This window comes from Carlito syrichta, unplaced genomic scaffold (assembly GCF_000164805.1).
Source record: "Carlito syrichta isolate Samal-C Ts95f unplaced genomic scaffold, Tarsius_syrichta-2.0.1 Scaffold314788, whole genome shotgun sequence".
NCBI lineage: Eukaryota > Metazoa > Chordata > Mammalia > Primates > Tarsiidae > Carlito > Carlito syrichta.
In genome coordinates, this window is record NW_007258884.1 from 904,209 (window position 1) to 927,053 (window position 22,845).

Here is a 22,845-nt window from a genome sequence, read left to right on the forward strand (position 1 = left end):
GGCTTCTGACTCTTATTCCTGAGTCTGACTCTCATGTGTCTCAGGAGGTTATCATTCTTGGTGTTTGTAGAGCACATTAAGTCTGTAAATTAATGTCTTTTATCAAATTTGGAAAATATTAGCTATCATTTCTTTAAATAGTTTTCTTTCCATTTTTTCCTTGCATCTTCTCTTTCTGAGACTCTAATTGCATGCATTCATTTGGGTTTAACAGGTCCCTGAAGCTCTGTTCAACTCTTTTCCTAATTTTTTCCCACTTTTCTGTAGTGCCAATTGCATTACAAATCCAAAAATAATGCTCAAGTTAAGTATACCTATAATTACAAAAGGAAAACAAAATGTGTGATAGAGTAATAAATAGTCATGTAAACATGGCAATAAGGAAAAAGTTATCTAAATATATGAAGAGGAGGTAGTCTTCCCAATAAGCCTATTGCATGTTGCAATCTGCCAGAGAAAACATTATTGTAATTAACAGAAATAAAAAAAGAACATATCACTGATAGCATGCTAAACAAGTCTTGTAAAATGTGACATGTGAGCCATAGTTCTGTATACCCTGTGAGAGTACAAATGAATTTTTTTTTCATCACCAGAGAAATTAGGGAGAAACAAAATCTGATCTCTATCTTATGGAGACACCTACTAGTACTGCATCCTTTTGTGAGTTCTCCCTGCACTTCCACCCACTCTGCTTAAATTCTGATATATTTATTCATGAGGAAATGTTTCAGGCAATGTAGTTTATTTGGAGAAAACTGTGTTGAGGAGTGAAAGGTGGGAGAAAGTTTGGAGACTATGCATTGTCACTGAACTCACAGAAAAATCAAAGGCAGTTAAACTAGGAAATTCCAATCTTGCTAACCTGAGAACAGAAAGGTGAAAATGATGTTAAAAGACGGTAACATTTATGTGGAAGTAAATAATAATTTGTCTGAAGATTTTTTTATTTGTAATTGCATAATTTGAAATTATATAATTTTTATTTCTCTACTTCATCAGTTTTTAAGCAAACCCTATAGATTTTTCTATTCTCCTCTAAAATTCTATAATTCTTGTTTCACAATCAAGTCTTTGTTAATATTGTTTTGGTAAACAGAGTTTTGATGCTTTAAAATATTTGAAGACAAAGTTTGAATAACCCTCTAATAATACTTCTAATCATAGGGTTAGCCAAATGCATTCATGTATATGGGGACATATGTCTTGAGGAAAATGTTGCTATACATTTTTGAAATCTTTCTTTAGTAATATTAATTTTTAAGTTAGTAGAGTAAATTGGTTATAGCATACAAGTAAATAAAACTGTCCTCTACCCCTGATCCATTAATGTTCAATTTAAACTTAAGAATTTCAAGATAAACTAATCAGGAACAGTTTTTCTCAAATCAAGCCAACCATCAAACTCTTTTGTAAAACACATTTCCCTCTCTGCTTTGAGAATGATCATTGATGTTTCATTTGTTGCTTAATTTGTGAGCAAATGAAAGCATTCGAGAGAGTCAGGGAAGTCTGTGGATTGTGACCATCTCATAGACATCAAACCTGTGAGTGGGGTTGTGGATCTCTTGAGGTGGTGCTTAGCCCTGGAAAGGGCTTGTCTTTAGCACTCCCAGGAGTGCTGACCTCCAAAGCTGGGTGTGACTGGAGTAGAGCCAACCAGACAGGGATTTAAGTCCTCTAGGAATCTTATTGGGGAATATTTTGGTTTCCCCTAAAAACTCTTGCAACTTGAGCTCTTCCACCTTCCCCTTGCCATAGGCCTAAAGTAGGGCATGGGGGAAAGATGAGGCTGTGAGAAGGACTGAGGCTGGTGTCTTGATGTAGACATTAAGAAATAAAGATTTTGCTGAGTCTCCAGCAGGTAGTTTGTGTCAAGTCCCCTGGCTGTGGCTTGTGACTATCATTGACTAAAACTTCAGAGAAGAAAGAATACTCGGATGTTGAGTTGTCCTGACTATGTATCTTCCCTGGTTTTTTCAGGGGTAAGCAGGCCCCTATCTCTGTGCCTTAGGCCTCTTGCTTTCTCAGCTGTTTCAGCCTCCTTTAACACTTCTGTTTCCACTTCTCAAGCCTCTGGTCCTCTTCTTCATTCTTAATCTATGGAATCTTAGGAAATAATCTAATATCAACCATTTACCTTTTTTTTGGCAAGGGGAGGTGGGTAGCTCTTCTATTTTGATCTTCTACTTTGATTTCACTGTGGAAGGAAAGCCTTTGTTTGCTACTAACCAAATTAGGTAGGAGGTATTTGGGAGAGGAAAGGGTTCATCTAATCTATTTAGGGGAAAAGTTGATTTTGGAGTGAGGATATAATTTAAAAATTTTGTTTATAAGTAGCAAATCCCTAAAATGTGATCTTTTGTGGTACTTATGGAATTCCAGTTGAAATGCTAGATGAGCTGTCAATGGTTAATTAGAACCTTCCTGTGCAGAATAGAAAATCTCAGTACAATATTTCCTGATGACCAGTTTCTCTTTCTTATTCCCTTCAGACTAGATACTCCCTGCTCAGATGTTACATTAACATTTCACTAAGATAATTCAACCCCTTAGTGTAACTTACAGGAATATTTATAATTAATGTTTGGAATTTCCAAGGAATTAATTGAGGCTGACTCATCATCCCAAAGACTTCTAATGTAATTAATGGATTATTCAATGACATCAGTCTTGAAAATGTTCTTTCAGGTATTTGCAGTAGCCCATTAATCTTGCTCTTGTCTCCTGGAACTGCAGTCCTAGCTTAATCCCAAATTTGGACATTCATTTATTCATTCATTTGGTCAAGTATTTGATATTTATTGGGTGTCAACTCTTACCACTGTGCTAAACTTTGGGAGTACTAAGATGAGTAAAACCGCCGAATTCCATAATCATTGGTGATTTCAGAGATCATCTAGTCAAAAGCAAGAGGATCAGGATAAAATACCCCAGGATGCATAAAAACTGGCTTTCCTGCTCAAGAGAAGTGAGAAGCCAAGAATAACTTTGTGGGCCAATTTCATAGACTCAGAGTCTTTTATTGCCTCAAAGTGTAGTGGAAATTCTGTTGTCAGAATTACTTTTTTGCTATTTGTGTTACAGTTAACAAGGTCAACTTTGTGGGAAATGATCAAGCAACTAGGTGAGTTCAGGACCTGAGGAAAAGTGCCCTTTCCTTCCTCTCCAAACTCCCCCACTTGCTCAGAGATGTCTAAGTTTTCTCTAATAGAAACTTAGGTCATTGTGTATTTTAGAGATTTTAAATAGACTGAAATCTAACAAGGGTGTTAATAACAGAAATCTTTCCCTTTTTGGAAGAGAGAGAAGAGACAGGGCTGGAGGGCACTGATAATTTGGGTGCAGGGCTTTTACTCAGTAGGGAAAAAGAAAAGTTTTGATGAGGTCACAGTTTTGTTCAAGAGCTACCAGCCTATTATAAAGAGCTATAGTTAAATTTGTGTTAATGTAGCTAAATGCAGATTTTTACATACTTAAAACCCCTAGAGAGTTGCCCATTAGAGCTAATTGTGAGCTAATATTTATATTGAGCATCAAGGGAATGGTTTTAAATATTGAAAATGCTCTGCAGTAGAAGTTTTTATTGTGATTGGAAATGCTTGCCTATGTTGCCTTTTTAAGGAATAAGTGGAAGATAGTCTTGTTCTCCTTTGGCATTTGTGAAACACAAGCTTTTTCCTCTGTAGATTTCCTATTCCCAGAAACTGTGTGCATATGTGCACACATGCACACATACCTCCAATTAAAAAGGAATGATTCAGGATTTCTGAGCATCTTTATTTAGGCTATTTTCTTTCAAAACAATAAGGCATATAATATGTCCTTTTTAGTGAAAGAGAAAGCAAACCCTAAATGGTAAAACATCTGCTGGAAATATAATCTAAATTGAAAACTTGTGCAGACATAAAGACTGGACGAGATATAGCGGCAGGAAGTATGGTAACATGCAAGTGTTAAAAACAGTTTTTAAAAACATCATGCATGATAAAAAGCACATAGATAAAGTATTTTTGATAAAAAACCCCAAACCTAATCTTATCTGAAGCTTGACAGCAGTGTTTATTTGCTCTAGGCATAATTAATCTTGTAACATAATCCCACTGAGTTTTCAGATCTTCAAAGATGGAAGGTCATATTCACTGCCTGAGGATGGACACTTTCTTTCAGGAAACAATAAGACATAATTCTTACCTATCACTCTCTCTCTCTCTCAATATATGTAGTTATATAACAATATATTATATGAAGAATATATATAAGAATTATAACAATAAGTCTTAAGCAAGTTATTAAATTCATTAATTCTTTATAAGGGACTAAGAACCACTGTTTATTTCTTTTCTACCTTAGTCACCTAAAGAGAGTCTGTGTTTTTAAGCTGAAAAATATAGTTCCTTAAGTAACAAATGTCACCCAATCCTTTTGGTAAGATAACTTCTGTTTGGTATAGGAAATAGAAAACCACTTGAAAGAGAGCTTTGCTTTACCTGACAAAGTAGAGAAGTCATGAGGATCAAGTGAGAAAAAAGTGTACTGAAAAATTATAGCGCACATGGAACGCAAGATGAAATGGTAATGTCTGGTTGACTGCCACAGCTGCAGTGAAATGCAGTACTGTACACTCTTGCACTCTTTGGAGGCTAGGCCTGTAGGTGGGTAAATTAGGCAGCCTCTGATGTGGTAAAATTTCAAGATTTCTATAAGCTCTACCCATTTCCTCAACAATAGAACCACGGCTTTGGACTGAGATGCTGGCTCCAGAAAGTGTCTAATGAAAGGACTTCCCTACAAGGCAGAGTTAACAAATTCACTTAGTTTATCAGACTAACCAACTCTCAAAGAAAGAACACGAACTGTGAGGGAAAGAAGCACAGGATAGATAATTTTTGAAGGCAAAAATGTGATGTTAGGATGGAAAGTTCTAGACATAGTTCATTCTGGGCAGGACAAACCCTCAGTAGTGTTATGGTGGGAAGCCCTGGTAATCTAGGGACAGCACGGGAGCACTGTGTCACTTATCAGGAAAAGAAGACGGAGGAGAGGAAGCATAGAAAGTGAGGGGCACACTGAGTGTCTACGTTGCCTGTCGCCTAATCCCATATGCCTGACCTCAGTTCATTGATCTCTGAACATGCCCATTCTTCTCATAAAGCACCTTTGTTTTCTGCCCAGTGCACAAACATCACGACCCGTGTCTGAGAATGTTGGGAATTTTATTAGGTCCATAAAGTTTTAGCTGTGGTCTAGTCCACCGAGTCCAAAATAAATAAATAGAGAGAGTGTAAGGGTAACAATTTTTTTAAAAAAAAACCTGGCTTAAAGAAAGAAAAATTACTGACGCTCTAAAATAACTTTGTCACAGTGGTTTTAGAGGGGATTTCTCTTTACCAAACAGGAATTCTGTAAAGTGCAGGCTGAAACTGCAGTCAAAATGCAGCCAACAAATTCACTTTTCAGATTTCTCAGAGAATATGTTGCTTTGTGGAGTTAGGTTAAGAGGTTAAAATGATTGACAACTGATTGACTACAGGCCTAAAGCTAACTGGGTAACAATAAAAAAAATTCCTTGACTCTAAGAGTCGAGATTTCTGAGAATATATTAAGAGTAAAATTAATCACTATTGGTAATGTGACAACTTTCCCAATGAACTCTTTCTCTTTTCTATTTTCTAAAGCTTCAAAATCCGTATCACTCAAATTTCTCCAGTGAATATCTTTGGTGTTTCATGATAATATTAATTATGAATACTATTAAATATAATACTGTTTTGAGTACTTACTATGTGACAGGTACTGCTCTAAGAAATTGAGATGCGTAACTGATTTACTTCTCAGTATGTGAATTAGTTACTTGTCTTGCTTTTTTTTTTTTTTTGAGAAAACTGAGATATCAGTTAAGTAACTTGCCTTAGATCATACAGCTGGCAAGTGGTAAACCTGGGATGAATAAACATATATTCAGATCTTAGTTCTTAAGGTCATAAAAAAAACTTACACATGAATTTCTACCTACTTTCCTTGCTTAGTGTATCTTTCTCCATCATCAACATTATCAATAACATTTCTGGGTGTCCAGTATGTGTACTAGGAATGCGATTAATTTGTAGTAGAAAACTCATAATGTTGAGTGGAAAAACTGCATTCAGAATAATAGCAGAATATGATGCTCTCTATGTGAAATTTAAATTTTTATACTTTAAAAAGTATAATGTTTATATATGTGTGTGTTTACAGACAAAGACTTATCAATCTCATGAGCATAGACTTCCTGGTCCATGAGGAGGGGATGAGATGGGTGGTGGTGAGAGTCTGAAAGCAATATCTTGAAATGGGGACAGTTGTTCATTCCGAGTAATATGACTATTATACTTTGTATATCTTGAATTTCAAACAAATATGCTTAAAAAGACTATGTGTAGAAGACACCGATTTCTGTGTCAAAGAGGTCTTCATTTCAGCTAGGGAGTCAAGATGTGATGATAAAAAGGAGACAAATAAGACAAAGTATAAAATTAGTATCATGGTGTGTAAGGTTTGTGGATCTTTAAAGGAGAGTTCACTCAAGGTAAGGAGAATTGGGTAAAGCTTCATGATGGAGTGAGTTGGGTTTAACCTAGTCAAATGGAGAAGAGGAAATTCTAGGCAGAGAGCTACACAGAAGGCCAAAGTGAGGTGGAAACCTAGAGGTGGCATTCACAGCAGTACTGAAGGGGCAAATGTGACAATGCAAGCAGAAGCTCTAATATGATACAAAACCGATAGATTTTGTTAAGACAATACCACACAACAAAAGAGGCAGTGCCCATCCTTTGAATGTATTTGATTTTCATGATATCTGTGGCTTATTGTTGAGAGACACTGAGAGGAATTTCTTACCTTCATTTGAACTTTAGAGGACCCATAAAAGTTTAAGGAGTCATTTTGTTTATGACCTGTGGCGAAAATGACCACCATATGCTTCTAGAATATTGTCTCTTTGTTTTATCTCCAGAGTTATCCCAGAAGTTGAATGAGAGCTTAGGAAATAGTTATTTTTTATTTTTCACTCACTGAATTCCACCTATATGCTCTCAAAGATTGTCGGAAGAATGAAGGCACACATACAATTCAAGTGTGAGGCAGAAGGAGAAAAGTCCAGTGGGAGGCTAGGATGAGGTTGCTTGAGAGTTTAGAAGAAGGACAATGGTAGCCTCATTGGTGATTTTTGAAAGGTTATCGCCTATATTCTTGGTTTTCTAATTGGGTTAGTAGTCGTATTCACAACTGTTGCAGCATATCCTCTCTGAGTTAGTTGAGGAGTTTGGGTATGAGAACACAGATCATAAAACATTCTTCTTAGCCTGTCCACAGGATATAATCATTTACCACAAAGTCCCTGAAAAAGAAAATAGACATATCCTTAGATGTCTGAGTATCGTGGATGTAGAAGGAGGTAGTGATACCAAATCCAGCTCTCCCTACTCCCCTCCCACCCCCAGTCAATCTTGCAACACACTCTCTTCGTCTCTTCCCAGTCCCAATTCTCTGGGTTCTCACAGTCTGGGTGTTTCCTTTTAAGATGGATGTGACTGGCAATAGACGGGCTTATGAATGGCTCCTTTGGACTGCAATGTGGGCGGTGTCCAGTTTGTGGTTGGATCTCAGAACATCTTGAGGGCCACTCCATTGCACTCACTGTGGCGGTCTTCCCCAACAAGCAGAGCTGGGTTCCTTTACATGTAGTGCTTCTTCAACTGCCTTTTGTCTTATCGTTTTTACTAGGGTCATCATTTCACTGGTTTTTCTTCCCCAAGACTGTCATATCAGAGATGAATATCTCATTAGGTTATTTTGAGTGAGGGACTCTAATTATTATTATCTCAGTTGCTTTAGCTTATTTAGAAGAGAGTATTAAGCAACACTGAATGAAGGGATACTCTTTTTGGGTGTGGCCAATTATCTTTATCTCCAATGTACTTTTACACACATACAAACGTATCCAAGATCTGTACTTAAGTATATAAAATATAATTTTTATTTCTCCTTCATCCAAGATGAAGTCATCAAAATAATTTCAAAAACTCCCCCATATATCCTGCCCTTTGCTTTATTTGTGTATGTTCTTTATTGATACTGCCTGACTGAGATGACTCTTAGAGGAAAACCCATAGAGCTATGACAGTCAATCCAAGAATTATAACTTCAAACAAGAGTGGAAGAGCCAGTAGAGACCTCCTCAACTCTGCTCACAGCCCTGAAACTGAAGGATTTTAAACCTAACTGAAGTTTTGCAGGGAGAAGAATACAAGGTCCCTCACACATTGCAAGGTAAAAGAACAAAGTATCTAAAAAGTATGGAATCTGGAGCCAGATGATGTGATCAGAATCCAGCTTCTGATGCTTACTGGTTATGCAACCCTGCTCTTCAATCCTGTCATTTGTAAAATGCATCTTCTGGGTTGGGCTCTGTGGAAGCAGGTGATAAGAAAAGGATTTAGTGTGTAAGGCATTGATTAGAGATTAGCACCTGTAAAAGGATGAGGGAGGAAGGGAGTTGGGCAGAGGGAGAACTCAAACAGTAATGCAGGCTTGACAATGTAGGGACTGGCCCAGGGGTATACCTGGAGGAAATATTGGCCATCAGCATTATCCCATGTCAGGTCTTTCTTCTCCTGACTCACTCCACTGACACAGGCACCTAGAAGAGGAACATGTCTCTGGATAAGACAGTTCTGCAATATGACAGGCCCTGAAGAAAGTGGAGGCTGTCTACTGACCACACTCCCCGGTACCTGAGAAGTGAGTCCTTTTTTGAAGCGAGACTTTGATAACAAATTCCCATGTCTATCAACAAATAAGTAATAATAATACCTACCTCACAGGGTCATGATGAGGACTAGGAGGATTGTTATCTGGAGAGTTCTTAGAAGAGTGTTTACCACTGTTACTGGGTGTGCATGTTTGGATACATGTGCATGTGTGCAGTGCTTCAGTTCTGTAGCTAGAATCTTGGAGAATGATCTCTAGGATGTAACAAGCTATAGTGAGTGCTTCCATATCTCCTCTCTCTCTGTCATTGAAAATTTCCCTGCTGAAAGTTCTGAGTTATTTTATCCATTGCTTTGTTCTGCATTTCAGGTGGTCTTGACTTCTTTGTTTTCTGAACATTCTGGGTATTACGAATCCTTTAAATCACCCTGGGCATTCATGGCGTGACTTGACCTGCTTTTCCTACTAGATGATAAAATGTGAATAAAATAGAAAGAGCCATGCAGGAGCTAACGAAGGACATGAGTTGAATTGGGGACCCAAGGGAAGGCTGACTAAACTCAAAAGGGAGCAAACAGATCACTGTGCACTGAGTCCTCAATACAGACTCTGTGAGAACAGAGTGCTCTGCAGGACTGGCCTTGTTCAAGCAGCATGGGGTTTGTTTGCACAGAAGGCACAGCCTAGCTCTCTATACTGGCTGGCTTCTGAATTCCAGACTCTGGTTCAAATCTCACCTAGGCTTGTCTCAAATGCTGTAGGCTCCAGGAGCAAAGATCTTTACCCTTTGAAACTGCCTTGGGTTAACTTTAAGATTGAATTAAGTAGCAAACAGCTCACCCTTGTTGACAAAGAATGGAAGGGAAGCTGTTTCCTTTCTGGGAAATAGTGATTGATACTAGGATATAATCATTTAAAGAATGAACCTAGGATTCAAAGCATTGACTTGAGGAGCTCAAAGTTTGAAGAAAAGAGACAGCACAAACTCTGAGAAAAATCTGTGCATATATTTTCATAAAAGTATGAAATTACATTTGAACTCTGAGAGTTTGAGGTCTACCTCATGGTTAGTTACTAAAGGTGTTTAATTTAGGCATTTAATGAAGAGATGAGTCTGAGAAAACAGTGAGGAAAGTAAACATTTTGAGAAATTCCTTGAAGGAGGGAAGGAGATCATGAGTTGTTGTTTGAAAAGAGGACCCCTTTGAGAATACAAGTTTGTGAGTTCTTTGCACAGTTGCCCCTTGAAGAACTCTGAGGCTAAGGGTGCTGATTCCTTAAATACAGTAAAAAATCCATATATAACTTTTGACTCTCCCAATATTTAATTACCAATAGCCTACTGTTGAGTGGAAACCTTACTAATAACATAAAATAGTTGATTTACACATATTTTGTATGTTGTATGTAACACTTTTTTTTTTTTTGAGTTGGAGTCTCACTCAGTCACCCAGACTGGAGTGCAGTGGCCGCTCCCGGCCACTACAGCCTCGACCCACTGGGCTCCGGCGATCCTTCCGCCTCAGCCTTCTGAGTAGCCGGAATTACAGGCATGCGCTACCATGGCTGGCTGATTTTTTTGATTTATTGTAGAGCTGAGGTCTCGCCAAGTTGCCCAGGCGGGTCTCGAACCCACGGGCTCAGGCAATCCACTCACCTCAGCCTCCCAAAGCGTGGGATTACAGGCCGAGCCAACGAGCCTGGCTTTTTTTTTTTTTTTTTGAGTTAAAGTCTCACCCCATTGCCCAGGCTGGAGTGCAGTGGCACGCTCATGGCCACCCCAGCATTGACCTTTTGGGCTCAAGTAATCCTTCCACTTCAGCCTTCTAAGTAGCCAGAACTACAGGCATGCACTACCACACCCAGCTAACTTTTTGATTTATTGTAGAGATGAGGTCTCATCAAGTTGCCCAGGCTGTTCTCAAACCCATGGGCTCAGACAATCCCCTCACCTCGGCTTCCCAAACAGCTCGGATTACAGACTTGAGCCACCGTACCCGGCCGTATTTTTAAATAAAGCTGGAGAAAAAAATCATAAGAAAAGGAAAATATGTTTACTATTCTTTAAGTGGAAGTGAATCATCATAAAGGTCTTCATCCTCATTGTCTTGATGTTGAAAAGGCTGAAGAGGAGGAGAAGGAGGGGTTGGTCTTGCTCTCCAGGGTTGGTAGAGGTGGGAGAATTGGAGGAGGCAGAAGGAGAGGTAGGGGAGGCTGGCACACTTGATGTAATTTTACTGAAAAAAATTCACGTAGAAAGAGCCTGTGCAGTTAAAGCTTGTGTTGTTTAAGGGTCAACAGTATATAAAAATCACTTATCTGTCACTTTGGTATCCCTAGAACTTTGCATAACATCTGGCACATGGTCAGTCTCAAAAATGTAGGTTGAACTGAAGGGCACGTCACTCAGGTTGCTGGAATGGGTGGGAGTGGATGAGAACAAAGGCAAAGAGAGGAGATGGAACCACGAGCCAGGAATAAGGGGTCTAGAGAGGACATGACCAGGACACCAAGAATGAACAAAGAAAGTCTGAGACATGTGGATCTGTGTTTCCCAATCAGGGCTGCAGATATGTTCTCAGGGCCCAGCAAATCCTCCCTAAGATTTTCAAAATATTGCCTTTTCTTTTTGATCATCTGGATAGCCACATTATAACTGAGCCCCACCGTATGATTTAGGTGCTGTGTTTTATTTGAATTTGTGGTTGAGTGTTGGCACCACATAAATGCTGAAATGACAGTATTTAACATTTAATATGCTGGTAAGTGCTCCTGGCTGCCATTGGGTTGGCCACTCCTTAATGTCAAAATCACAATAAGCATTCCTGGGCCACTGCTGCTCAGCAGAAGGCTGCTTATCCAGGAGTCTAAACACTGGCAGTGCTCAAATAACTCAATTGTCATAAGTGATTTTAAAATAATTGTTTAAAAAAAATCTCGTTATTCAGCAACGATGAACTCTAGTGCGTTTGCTCTATTGAATGACTTGGGGATTCAGGGCTCAGGCAGTATAAGGCAGCAGGGAGATGTGCATGGACACAGATGGGCACTGTGAAATCACAGCAGTCCCCTGCCCCACCCTGTCTCTGACTCTCTCTTGAAAGGATTGAGTTGCAGTGGTTTCAGGTTGTTCATTATTTTGGCAGGTAACAGCTAAGCCAAAGTGTTAAAATGTTCAGTTGATATTTGGCAAACGTATCTTACATATTCCATTTCTTAATCTAAATACAGGAAAGAAAAGACAAGAGGATGTGTTCATGAAATACTGGCACAGAGCAAGAATTTTTCCATCCTGGTGTATACTTTTAAAATTAAGGTTCTAGAAATACAGGGAATCCTGATGAAGCCATATGCCAGAACACGCAAAAAAACCAAAATGACTTAGAGTGTGCATGTTAGACTAATTGATTAATTAATTAATTAATTAACTTGAGTTGGAATCTCACTCTGTCACCCAGGCTGGAGTGCCGTGGCATGATCATGGCTACTGTAGCCTCAACCTTCCTGGTTCAGGCGATCCTTCTGCCTCAACCTTCCACGTAGCTGGAACTATAGCTGTGTGCCATCACTCCTGGCTTATTTTCTTATTTATTGTAGAGATGAGGTCTCACCATGTTGCTCAGGCTGGTCTTGAACCCCTGGGCTCAGGCAATCATCTCACCTCTGCCTCCCAAAGTGCTGATTCCAGGCATGAGCCATACACCTGGCCTTAAATTATTTTAATCTGTTCCAAAGACAAAATGTCTACTTTACAGTGAAATTTGCACTTGAAAGGAGCTTCCATAGAGCAAGATGTTGGTTTCTTAATTGTTTCCTATATGGACATGTTGATTTGGTATGCAAGAAAATGGAATGGTGTGGTCAAGCAATGTACTGTTCAATTGTCAAGGAATTTAATGAGAATAGCAAAAGATGGGTTTAATACATAAATGATGCAATCATGCCAAATGATATCATAGTTCACTATACGATTTGAAATATTTTCACTTACTGGAATACAGAAAAAAAGGTTGTAGAATTGGGTTATCATGTGGTAAACAGTGGCATGGATGTACTGAACTCATGATGTTGCACAGTAGCAGTTAAGTCCCACAAAGTCCATTGCAAATCGTGTTTGGTTTGGACATATTAATATTATCTGGTGCTTTCCATTAGAGTTGTTAACATACTGAAATGTATACATGCAATCCATGAGAGCAGCTACTTTTGTATGTTTTGTTTATCATTGTATTTCCAACACCTTTGACAATGCCTGGTACCTAATACCGGGGATGCCAAAAAAAATATACACATTTACGAGATTTGAGAAGTGTCTGAATGCTGATGGTAACCACTTTGAGCACTTCTTGTAATTGCAGAAGTCGAATGTGATTTGTATTAATCTTTTGTTATCAGTATATATTATTACAGTTTTAATAGTTTTTTCCCTTTTTTTTTATTTTTTGAGTTGGAGTCTCATTCTGTTGCCCAGACTGTAGTGTAGTGGCATGCTCCTGGCCACTGCAGCCTCGACCCGCTGGGCTCCGGTGATCCTTTAATCTCAATCTTCCAAGTAGCTAGAACTACAGGCATGCGCTACCATGCCTGGGGAATTTTTGATTTATTGTAGAGACAAGGTCTCGCCAAGTTGCCCAAGTGAATCTTGAATCCACGGACTTAGGCAATCCACTTGCTTCGACCTCCCAAAGTGCTGGGATTACAGGCTGAGCCACTGAGCCCGGTCAGTGTTTTCTTTCTTAAAATGTTTATACTTTTTTTTTTTACACCCTCTGTAGATAGTAAAAATATTTTAGAATGAATAGACTTGAATTTTATTGGTTTTGTACTTTTGGTGTTTTTAATTTGTAGATTTGTTTTTGTTTTAAGATTGTATAAGGCCTTCTTTATGCTTAAGGATTTTAAACCTGGTTTTATGTTATGCATATTTAAGTGAAATTTAAAATTGTTGAATTCAAACAGAGTCTGTGAAAGTTTTCATTTTAGTTTGTCAAACACTAATGGAGTAGGAGTCATCAAGTTACAAATTCTGTGTTTTATGTGTGTTACAGGAGAAGTTTGGAAGTAGAAGGTGGAACAGAGAAAATAAGTAAAGCAGAGAGCTTAGAAATGAAGCCAGGATTATTATTATTATTATTATTTTAAATTTTAGAACCAGAGGTACATGTGAAGGTTTGTTACCTAGGTATGTTGCGTGGTGGCAAGGTTTGGGCTTTTGATGAGCCCCAGTGGTGAGCATGGTGCCTGATGGGTAGTTTTATATTCTTTTTAAAAATTTTTTTAATTTTAAAGATGTGAGGTACAATTCAGGGTTAGGTATACAAACGTTGATTATGCAAGTACCCTTGTTGATAAGGTGTGCCCCTCCCTACCCTAGCAGTTTCCCTCAACTGCCAATTCCAACCCCCTTCCCCTGGCAATTTCCCACTACTGCCAATTCCTTTCTTTTTTTTTCTTTTTTTTGAGTTGGAGTCTCACTCTGTTGCCCAGACTGGAGTGCAGTGGCATGCTCCCGCCCACCACACCTTGACCAGTTGGGTTCCAGTGATCCTTCTGCCTCAGCCTTCCAAGTAGCTGGAACTACAGGTGCACGCTACCATGCCTGGCTAGTTTTTATTTATTGTAGAGACGAGGTCTCGCCAAGTTGCCTGGGTGGGTCTCGAACCCCCGGGGTTAGGCAATGCACTCGCCTCGGCCTCCCAAAGTGCTAGGATTACAGGCTGAGCCACTGAGCCCGGCACCAGTCCCTTTCTTATAGTATTATGATAATTGTTCGGGGTCCACTTATGAATGAGAACATATCTCTCTCTCCTCACTTTAACAGAGCCCAGTGTCTGTTGTTCTCATCCTTACACCCGTGTGTGCCCAGTGTTTAGTATCCACTTATGAGTGAAAATATATGGTATTCAGTTTTCTGTTTCTGTGATAATTAACCTAGTGTGATGGCCTCCAGCTGCATTTATGTTGCTGCAAATAACATGATTTTGTTCATAGGGGTGCATACTATTCCATAGTGTATATGTACCACATTTCCTTTTTCCATTCTTTTGTTGATGGGTTCCTGGGTTGGTTCCATGTTTTTGCAACTGTGAATAGTGCTGTACTAAATCTACCGGTGCAGAAATCCTTTTGGAAAATGATTTATGTTCCTCTGGGTATATACTTAGAAGTGGGATTTCTGGGTCGAATGCTAGCTCTGTTTTTAGTTCTTTGAGAAATCTCCACACTGCTTCCCACAAAAGTTGAACTAGTTTACATTCCCACCAACAGTGTACAAGTGTACCCTTTTCTCTGCAACCTCAACAACATCTGTATTTTTTTTTACTTTTTAATAACAGCTATCCTGACTGGTATGAGATGGTATCTTATTGTGGTTTAGATTTGCATTTCTTTGATGCTTAGCAATATTGAACATTTTTTTCATGTTTGTTGGCTGCTTGTATGTCTTCCTTTGAGAAGTGTTTGTTCATGTGTTTTGCCCACTTTTTAATGGGATTATTTTTTTTCCTGCTGATTTATTTGAGTTCCTTACAGATTCTGGATATTATGGTTTGGATGTATGGTTTCCAAATATTTTCTCCCATTCTGTGGGTTGTTTTTCTACTCTGTTGAAGGTTTTTTTTGTTTTGTTTTGTTTTTTATTTTTTTTGGTGCAGAAGGTTTTTAGCTTGATAAGGTTCCATTTGTCAATTTTAGTTTCTGATGTAGTTGCCTTTGAGGACTTGGTCATGAACTCATCACCTAGGTTGATGTCCAGAAAAGTGCTCCCCAGGTTTTATTCTAAGATTTTTATAGTTTGAGGTATTACATTTAAACAGTTGACCCATTTTGAGTTATTTTTGTATATGATAATAGATGGGAGCCAGTTTCATTTTTTGGCATATGGTTAGCTAGTTTTCCCAGCACCATTTGTTGAATAGGATGTCCTGTCTCCAATTTTTTTTTGGTTTTGTCAAAGATGAGTTGGTTGTAGGTCAGTGGTTTTATTTCTGGGTTCTCTATACTTTTCTATTGTTCTGTGTGTCTATTTTTGTATTAGTACTGTGTTGCTTTAATTACTATAGCCTTGAAGTAAAGTTTGAAGTCTGGGAGTGGGTACCACCAACTTTGTTCTTTTTGCTGAGCATTGCTTTGGCTATTCAGGCTCTTTTTTTGCTTCCATATGAGTTTAAGTGTTATCTTTTCTAGGTCTGTCTGTGAAAAATGTTGCTGATAGTCTGACAGGAATTACATTGGGTCTGCAGATTTCTTTGGGTAGTATGGACATCTTATTAATATTGATTCTTCCAATACATGAGCATGGAATAGTTTTCTATTTGTTGGTGTCATCTTTGATTTCTTTAAGCAGTGTTTTGTAGTTCTCATTGTAAAGATCTTTCATCTCTTTGGTTAGATGTATTCTGAGGTATTTCAATTTTTTATGGCTATTGTGAATGGGATTGTGTTCCTGATTTAGTTCTCAGCCTGCTTGCTGTTGGCATGTAGAAATGCAACTAATTTTTTAGCATTGATTTTGTATCCCAAGACTTAACTAGAGTTGTTTACTAGTGTTGGAAGTTTTTCGTTGTGAAATCTTTTAGATTTTCTGGGTATAGAATTATATCACCTAGAAGACAGGCAACTTAATTTTCTCTTTTTCTATTTGGATATCTCTAATTTCTTTCTCTTATCTGATTGCTCTGGCTAGGACTTCTAATATTATGTAAAATAGGAGTGGTGAAGTAAAAATTATGAACCTCAGGAATTTCCAGTAGACTGAAACAATAACTACTATGGTGGGTTGAATAGTGACCCTGCCACAAATGCATGTGCAACCAGAATTGGAATAAGTGTGTTTATCATTGCAATTAGGGTAAGGATCTTGAGATAAAATCATCCTGGATCAGTGTGGGCCCTAAACCCAGTGATGGGTATTCTGACAGAAAAGGAAAAGACATGCAAACACACAGAGGGGAAGGCCATCTGAAGAAAAAGGTAGAGATTCAAGTGAAATATTCACAAACCAAGAAACACCAAGAATTGTGGGCAACCACAAGAAGCTAGGAGAGAAGCATGGAACAGATTCTCCCTCAGAGTTTCCAGAAAGCACCAACTCTGCTGACACTTCAGTTTCAGACTTCTGGCCTCCAGAGCTGTGAGAGAATAAGTTTCTATTGTTTTAAGCCACCAAGTTTGTGGTAGATTGTTACAGCCCTAGGAAACTAATGCCACAGTGGGATATAGAGATAAATAGAATGCAATTTTAGAACTGATAAAGCACTCATACTTTCACTCATGAATACATATTTTGTTTTCTTATTTTTTTCAAAGTAATGTGTCTCCTAAGTGGATTAAAATTTGAGAAGCTCTACTCAAAGACGTTTGAAAGCCACTTAACATCCTCAGTGTTAACTCCTGCAAAGTAGATTTCTCACATCAAAGACTTTCTCCCTTTGACCAGGGCCTCGGTGGTATCACACACCCCGACCTCTCTCACGTTGAACACACATTTGCTTGTGTGTGCTCACACACTCCTATCAGAGTTCTGTTTCCATTGTTCCTCTCCCACTTAAGGTAAAGAAAGAACAAGAAGGAGGTGACTGGCTTGCTAAGGGAGTTACTCTAAACTATGGTTGCCAACACCCCAAACCAATGCCAGACACGGTATCTCAAGTCACGCATTGACTAACATTATAATCTGTCCATATGCTCAATAATTGTCACACTTCCATGGGTTGTCTTATAATCATTAATCTCCTTCTGCATGTAAGGAACGCTTTTCGATGTGGTTGTCAAGAAGTTAAGAGTGGATAAGAGTACTTTTTGTCTTTACAGATAGCTTAAAAACTCAATTGAAAAATATTCTCAAGTATGCACTGAATACATAAAATATCATATAATCATTGAATAAGTGCCATATCCATGAGTTTTTTTTCTTTTTCTTTTTTTTTCCTGGCAGGAAGATACATACATTAGATCAGCATGGGTCCTCAATCTTCTCTTGAGAAACCTGTGCATGCTTTTCCTGTCACAATGACTAGAGAAGGCCTTTAATATTCCACATCCCAAATAAAGCCTTGGATTTAGAAATGCTAGCATTTTCATCTTCTTAAATAAGAAGGACTCTGAAGGGTGGGGAAAAGGTATTATTTTTCATTTCGACCATTTTAAAGAATTAGTTTTCCAGAAGAACTGTTGTTACTATAATAAACCTAACTAGACCTACTTATTCACTCAAAAAAAAAAAAAAAAAAAAGAAAATACTTGGAAGAGCCAAGAATCTGTCAGCTCCATAATAGCGGTTGACCAAACTCTGGCGTTGAACTCTTGTAAGATTTCTGGGGCCAGAGGACTTTCAGAGTGAGAGAAAGTCTTATAAGGAAGCAAGCCTAGGAAGGAAAAATCTGGGCCTGACTCTGTTGTTATGTGCTCTGTACTCAGGGAGGAAGGTTTCATTTCTGAATTTAATATACCAGTTAGGATATTTCCAAAGTAAAATTGCCTTCTGCTGTAACCTTGGGAAAATGGGGATTGCCTCTCAGTGAAAAAGTCCTCAGTAGAAGAGAAGTTTGAGAAACGCTACATGCATGTTCCTAAGCTGATAGTCAATGAACTTTAAAAGTTGAACTAGGTTTTCAATGGATCAGCAAGCTTGGTATTTAGGCAACTTCTGCATTTAATCTGTTGGTAAGATGACTTTCTTTTGTATTATGTTTTCACATATTAAGTTCACACACAGTAAGGTCCTGAATCAGGAGGGCGAGGAGTTGGGCTGTGTCACAGAGAGGCAAGAGGCTTTGGAAACAGTTCCATGTGGGCTGAAATGGTACCTCTCTCACCTCCTAGCGGTGTGACTCTAGGAGAAAGATTTAAGTTACCTGACTTTATTCTCCCTGTTGTAAAATGAACATAACTATAGAGAATTCAGAGAGTTGATGCTGGGAGATAAAATGAGTAATGCTCAGCATGGCACCTGGCCCTAAGTAGGTCCTTTTCACAAAAATGCAACCGAAATCTCATTTCTCTGTACCCTAACCAGGTGAACATCCTCTAGTCCTTTTTCATCTGTATAGGTCCCTTATAACCTGTCCTGCTTAAATCTTACTCTAGTTCTAGACCCAGTTAATATTTGGTATGGCTGTAAGTAATAGAGGCCCCAAACATCTGCAGCTAAAACTAGATACAAATTTATTTCTCTCTAGTAGAAGTCTGGAGGTAGATAATGCAGGTGGTCATTCTGTTCATGAATCCTGGGGGACTTAGCCAAGTTCTGTTTTGTTTCTCAATCATGCAAGCCTTTCATCCCAAGTTACCTCATAATCCATTATGGTTGCTCTAGCTCAGCCATTATGTTTCTATTCAGGCTAGCAGAAATGAAGGAGGAATAAAGAAAAAGGCGGGGGGGGGGGGCACTCTCTATTGTCTTTTCACAAAACATAAAAGTACTTTCTTCTTACCACTCACAGGTCAGAACTTAGGCACTTGACCATTCCTAGCTGCAAGACAGACTGATGTGTGTTCAGCTTACAACCAGGGCTTCTGTTACTGTGGCAGAAGGGTGAATGGATATTGGAGGTGACTTGCAGTCACAGCACTGTGTTAATGGTGATTTTAGTTACTGCCCATGTGCATGGAGTTTTCCACCTCAAGCCCATACCAAGAGGTGCTTGCGTTCTGAACATGATCACTGTCTGCAATGTCTGTTGCTCTTCTTGGCCATCAATGGCTGGAAGCTGGGTTGCAAGTTAGTTTCATTGAAACTCATTTATTTTTTTTCCTTTTATTCATACATCTTTTGGATTCTCTTAAAAGCATTTACCCCTCAACAAGTTGTAGGAATGTCATTGACATCTGTTGGTTTTGTCCACCCAAGATCCTGTCTCTTTTCTTTTCCTTGAATCTCCTTTTCCTTGAAAAATGGCTCCTCCTCTGTTGCATGGTGGTTTTTGGGGTGGGGTAGGGGAGGCTGTGGTTCATGATATTCTTATGGGATGGCCAATCAGAGTGCCTCAGCCCTCTAGTCACATGGTTAACCCAGAGCTAGCCCTACCAGAGGCCTTCAGGATAATCATATATATGGATGCTGGGGCAAAAAGTTCTCTCTTGCACAAAGGGTACCAAATAGGAATCAGGGAGGCCAGGAACTGCCCATGACCATGCCCCTTTATCCTTTCACAGCACACACCTAGGCAAATGTACACACATATAAGCACACACATATGTACATGGAGAAAGCCCATCTTCAGTAAAAAAAAAAAAAAAAGAGAAGAGAATTGACCAATAAATAGTGGAGGTCAAATTTGATAAACAAGGATAGTAAGACAGCAAGTTTTGATGATATTTCTTGAGTTCTTTGTGGTCCTTGAGGTGAAGTCTACTCCAATATCTCAGTTTTATGTCTCCAGTAAAGTTTTTCTTTTGCTTCAACCTGAGCAGGGTTTCTGGCACTTTGACTGGGAGACTCGTGACAAATGCATGCCTCTAGTTCAAAATTCATGAGAAGCAGTGCTCATAAATCTGACTGTGATTCTAGGATAAGTTAAAGTACTTGGGGTTTAAATTAATATTTTCTAAAAAACTAAAAATATGAATCATCTGTGAATGTACTAAGCACATTTATTATTTTACTTTAATTTTAATTTTTTTAAAAAGTGGACTGAGTATTAAATATTTTATTTCAAAATAAAACTCATAAGAACTGAAGAACATCTGAGTTTTGTCAAGTGGGTGCTACAAATTCTTCCCAAGTGAACGCCTTCATGAAATTTATTATTCTAAAACATGAGATTAGTAGTGAAGTTAGAACCATCTGCAAATCTGCATCCCTTCTCTTAACTAGAAGACGATTCTGGCAAACCATGTCACCTGTCACTGTGTTAGAGAAATACCTGTAAAACCTACTTCATAGGATTGTGCTGAGGGTTAAATGAATTAATATTGGCAAAACTGAAAATAGTGCATGGCTCACATCAAGTACTTCATAGAATCCTTCTGTAAATTATTAAGGTTTTTCTTTAGAGATCTCAGATGCAGGCAGAGGTTTATATTAGTTTGACTCCTTTGTTCATGAGAAAAATTAATTACCATTTTATAAACTAACTAGAATTTACTTACTTAATATAGACACATTTTTACATACTGGGATTGCTTCAAACAAGGTAGATCTACACACTTAGAATTAAAATATGGCACGATTTCCCTGATCAAAATATGGCATAGTTTTATTTTGCTATAAAGTTCCCCATGTAAATCTGGTACTTTGGATGGGATGTAGGTTTTGCAAACTATGTTATCATTGCCATTACTTATTTCTCTCAGCAGTACTTTTCAGAGACTTATTTGGAAAGCTGGAGCTCAGGAGTGTTCCATACAACACCTGGTACCTTAAAAACAGCAGGCCTGTGGAACCGAGAATCAGGAGGCAGCTGACTATGCAGATAGGGAGCAGAACTTCAGAAATTATGAAGTACTGAGATCTCGAAGCAGGAAAAGATCTGGTCTCTAGTGAGCAGACATTAAGAGTTAGGTTACATTAATAAAATATGTATCTGACCCACTGACACTTTCTGAAGCCATTGAGGATGATATCAACCATGTAAATCCTGGGATTAAATGTAATCTGGGTGCATCTTGGGAAGAAACATCAGCTCTTGGTTAAATATGTGTAAAGTTGTCAGTACTCACCAAGGGAAAGATAGCACAGAAGCGCACATTTAAATATTAAAGCTCAGGCAAAGAATTGCAGACCTTCCAACAAACATCCAGATGAACAGCCTCTTTGCTCTAGCTCATGCTGGTGCCTTCCTTATCGTCCATAAACGATTGCCCTGGCCCACAACGAGAGTCTCTGGGTAATATTCTTTCAACTTGTTGTTTTGTATTATGAAAAACATCTTCTTTCTCTTTCTAACTCCTCTGTAGAGATACTTTCTTCTATTTTTATTTATTTATTTATTTATTTTTGAGTTGGAGTCTCACTCTGTCGCCCAGACTGGAGTGCAGTGGCTGCTCCCGGCCACCGCAGCCTCCACCTGCTGGGCTCCAGTGTTCCTTCCATCTCAGCCTTTCAAGTAGCTGGAACTACAGGTGCGCACTACCACCCCTGGCTAATTTTTGATTTATTGTAGAGATGAGGTCTCGCCAAGTTGCCCAGGCGGGTCTTGAACCCGCGGACTCAGGCAATCCACTCATGTCAGCTTCCCAAAGGCGCGGGATTACAGGCTGAGCCACCGAGCCCGGCTGAGATACTTTCTTCTAAAGCCAAGTCGCAGAATATCAGAGCCTAAGGTGGTGACTAACATGATCCTCTTCTCTACCTGTGCTATCCTCCAGATGATAGGACAGAGATTCAGAGAGGAAGAACCTGTCCACGGTGGTGCAGCCAACAGAAGGGTCAGGAGGAGGATCTGGACTGCTTCTCTGCAAGATGGTCAATTATTTTATTAATTAAAACAGATAGTTTTTCTCTGCAAATTGATTTGCATGGGATATAGCATTATTTGTAAACTAATCAGTACAAGGAAGAACTACCCCCAAAACCTGGACTTATATTTTGGGGCAAGCCCACTATAGTACAGGCTTTCCCCGCTAGGTGAGTGTTCTAGGAACCCACTGACATCAGTGTACCAGCTGGCGTTGTTGTGAGAGGCTGCGTTCCGCCTCAGTGAATTTGTTTTTGGAGATTCTTTCAACACATTTCCCATTTCATGATGGGTGATTTACGAGCACACCTGCCCACATGGTACTGAGTGTTCAGCAGTTTTTGGCCAAAAAAATATAATGATCCCTGTACTCCACCCTCCCTATTCACCCAATATCACCCTGAGTGACCTTTTTTGTTTCTCCAGATGAAAAATGTCCTCAAAGGACATTTGGTGGAAGCAGGGAAACAAAAAACAGCAGAAGCACTAAAAGGCATAAAAATGGACAAATTCAAAAACTGTTTTGAGCAGTGGAAAAAGCATCTTGATAGATGTATTGCATCAAACAAAGGACACTTTGAAGGTGACTGAAGTTTAAATATGTAAGAATAAATATCCAATTTTTAGAAAAACAAATTTCGATGTTTTGGAGGCAGCCCCTCTCCTAAGTCCAAGGAATAGCTCACCAGGAATTTGA